At 37.7% G+C, this 3,911-nt stretch overlaps 1 non-coding gene across 1 annotated transcript; it reads left to right on the top strand.

The window, feature by feature from the left end:
* The first annotated feature begins 3,580 nt into the window (after positions 1-3,580).
* Positions 3,581-3,687, top strand: LOC118623082. Its single transcript, XR_004958195.1, has one exon. It is a non-coding gene; the product is annotated as a U6 spliceosomal RNA (small nuclear RNA).
* Positions 3,688-3,911: the final 224 nt, after the last annotated feature.

Here is a 3,911-nt window from a genome sequence, read left to right as displayed (position 1 = left end):
CTGTATAGCCCTAATGTAAAAGCAATTACACAATCAACAATCCAGTTGACACTTGTCAAAATTAGACCATGAGTAGATTTTTAAGCAAAGTTTCCACATTATGAGGTCACAGAGATAGATGTTTCCTGAAGACAATTTTTTGGTCACTTTCACAAGAGCAAAGTACCATCCACACAAAGAGCCAACCACAGTCATCACACAGCTGATGTATGAGGCAGCCAAGCTGTGGATACAATTGCTGTAGGAATATCTCAATGCCATCTGGAGTTATGTCCCTCATGAATCATGCCCTGTATGTAGCCACAGAATTGCCAACTCATGAATGCCAGAGAAAATTGGAAGAAGTAAGTAAAAAGTTAAAAAGGGAATTGGAGATGTACGGGTTTCAAAGAGCCACCGAGCACCTACAGTTCTTAAAATTCTGTTCACAACCATAACAGCTTCAGATTTTTATTTTATTTTCCTAAAGATAAATCTATTCAGTTTGACATAGTGTTCATTCAGAAATTACATGCTTCTGTACCTTTCCAGAAAAGCGATTTGCACTAATATCCTAAAGATTATTTCTAATTTGTAAAGTTCTTTTTGTTTTTTTAAATGTTGGATGTCTTGTCCAAGCTCATGTGCAAGTTGTAGATCAAATGTATGGGCCAGAGAGAGTTGTTGTTGAATCCTCATCCCAGGATATGTTTTTATTGATTTCAGAGACAGAGGAAGGGAGAAAGAGAGAGAGAGAGACATTGATGAGAGAAAGAAATATCTATTGGTTGCTTCCCATATACACCCTGAGTGGGGATCAAATCTGCAACCCAGGTATGTTCCCTGACCAGGAATTGAACTTGTGACCTTCCAATGTAGAGAATGATGCTCCAACCAACTGAGTCACACCAACCAGGGCAACTGCTTCTTAAGTCTAGTGTAATTAAGGCCAGGTTGAAAAGATCTTGTAGTGTATATATGTATGCATCAAATTCAGAGTTTTCACTAAGAAATAACAAACTAGCCTTTACATGTGAACTAAAATCTTTCTCAGAGAAAGTTTACTTTTTCTTTTGAATATTTTTCACTCTAAGCAGTTAGTGGTTTTTTTCTCTTTTGCTGGCAGTTAGCTTTGCGACTTTTATTTCTGGGCTCAGCTGCATTCTATATTTCAGAAAACTCAGTTTATATTTTCAGTCATCTAAGAAGCTACAAACACATCTGCATTTATTTCATTGTTGTTGTTATATATTAGATTTCACTGTTATAAGCTGCATTTTTTTCCTCACCATATTATATTTCTCTAAGCATGTCGTCCATAATGTGTTCTGAGTTTGCTCTCTTAGGTACCCTTCATTTTTGGAGTTTAAAGAGGCCATATCTTTTACAATGTCAGGTTACTCCTATTATTCACAAGTTCGGTTTGGTGTTATACTCTAGTATTTAATGCATTTTTTTTTCCTTGTAAGTGGTTTCAATGATAGTATATCTGTCTTCTGGAAAAGAACAAACTCAATTCTCTAATGCAGTTACCACGCCAGCTCAACATATCCTGAGGCTGGCCTGGCAAAGGGCTGTAAAAGATTGGTATTGATATTCTGTGGTATTCAAATTGTCACGCTCCCAACAAGAGAAAGAGCATTGAGAATATCTGGCCATGTGGCAACTAATTACACTATTATAAACTAAATTTACAACAGGTGACTTGTAGCCTGTGACTTGACAAGCACCCAAGCTTTCTTTGATTATTTTACCATAAATCGAGAGGCAAAGGTAGCATTCTTTATGGGCTACAACAGTGCAAATATCTTGAACATATTGCACAAGTCCTACACACTTATCATCTCACATAAAACATCTGGCTGCTTGTTTATTTTCATTATTTTCTTGCAGCTCATATTTAGTGTCTTCCTTGTGTTCTCCTGTGTTTTTTTTAAACTGGAGGACCTCATTAAAATCATTAAAGCACTAGCATACAACTAAAAGAGATGGCACACACTAACACACCACAGAAAGGTTCTCAGAGCTTCCTTCATTGGAACTCTCTGTACTTCGAAGTGTGGAACACAGACTTGGTCTCTAAATATGAAGTCAGCTTTGCATATTCTTGTTCTTTAAAACTTATCAAGCATCTAGGGAAATGTGTGCTTTACACTAGGGCATGTGTTATTGACAGCGAAGACCCAATGTGCTATGGAAATTTCCTGGTGCATATTATAAGCCGTTGTTTGCCATCTTGGCTAGATAATCCTGCCTCATTTATTGGAGGGCCATTTCAGCTGCACTGTCAACAGCAGAGGACGATCAGGTCACCTTTGCCTAGAATATTATGTAAAAGCTGTCAAATGTTCAGGATTACAGGCACATTAAACGTTCTATAGAGTTCAGGCATAGCAGTATTGACGAAGATTTAATGTCAAGTTTGCCATTATTCTGCTTTAGATTTCTTCACTCTCATGCTAAGATCTTGTAATAATGTGACCAAAATTTTATCAGAGCCAGTTCTTTGTGTAAGAGGAACAGATGTTGGCAGGTTTATCTGGCTACTCTTACAAATGTTGAAACAAGCCCATTTTAAAATAAAAAATGGCCTAATCTGTCTTATCTTTCAGTATTAAATGTGCACGCCCCTTGCTCCCCAGCCACACAACCCCAGTACATCGATGCAGACTCTTCACATTTGGAGACCAGTTTATTAAAAGCCCCAGTAAATGTAATAAGGAATCTTTCATTATGGTATCCGTTATAAAAGCACAGCACCCAAGCAAGACTATAGCAATTCTTTTTGGAGTATATTTACTTTTAAGCTGTGAGCATTTTATTATAGCATTAAGAGGCAATTGCTCCTATTTATTATACATTGTGAATGTGAGCACTAGCAGACAAACCATATTGGCAACCTTTGAAAATTTCAAAAGAACAAATTGTGTTTTTGAAAAGTTAACACGTCTCATTCATCACTAATGTTGCGTTATTGCTGTGGCAACCTTTCCATACCTCTTGGATCAGAGCTAAGCCTTTCATCACCTTTTCAAAAAGAAATCAGCTAGCAGGTAGATTCGTGTTATTGAAAAGTCATGAGGAATTCTGCTTTTCACTTTGCAAGATGTCACTGCATCTTTAAATTTCCTGGAGTCCAGCCCTACAATCCTTTCCTTGACCCTCTCACTTCCCCACCAGTACTGTTACCTACATCCAGATAGTTCTGTGTATTTAGGGCACCGAACAAGCCCTGTGTTATAGGTTTAATCCCGATGGATTTAGATCATTCATAGAAATATGAAATCCTACACACTTACATTGTTCATTTCAAGTTTTAATTTATATAACAACTTAGAGGGGAAATTATGTCTGGGATCAAGATCTCTTTCCTTGCTTACCGCTCAAGGTTTTGATTCCAAAATTTTAATTAGTTTTCTCGATCAGCAGCTCTATGTTATTAAATGAGTTATAGAGATGATACAATATACTCTGCTCAGGTGGGAACAATCCTTAAGTGCAAACAAGACTCAGTGCTCCTGGAAGATCAGAGACACATTTTAAACGCCCAGAGACATATTTCAAATGTGCAAAGAGACCAGCTGTTAAAAACGAAAGTGTTGTGTTCACTTCGGCAGCACATAGACCACAATTGGAATGATGCGGGGAAGATCAGCAAGGCCCCTGCACGAGGATGCCATGCCAACTCATGAGGCGTCCCATATTTTTTAAAAAAAAATCAACAATCATTTTTTCCAAATGCAATATTTTTAAATGCAATTAATTTGCTTTAAAAAAAAATAATTGGAACTTCATCTCAGTGGGACCTTTTCAGGCATTTGGAATGCAGTTTTCCAGATGGGAGCAGAGTCCTGAGGGGATGGTGGCTTGGCTAATGGGGAAGAGGAGAAGGAAAATGATTCTGAAGCCGGTGTCCCCTCTCAGGCATCACA

The sequence above is a fragment of the Molossus molossus genome, unplaced genomic scaffold (assembly GCF_014108415.1).
Source record: "Molossus molossus isolate mMolMol1 unplaced genomic scaffold, mMolMol1.p scaffold_m16_p_9, whole genome shotgun sequence".
NCBI lineage: Eukaryota > Metazoa > Chordata > Mammalia > Chiroptera > Molossidae > Molossus > Molossus molossus.
The sequence above is the reverse complement of the archived record's forward strand: the minus strand, read 5'-3'. Positions and strand labels throughout refer to the sequence as shown.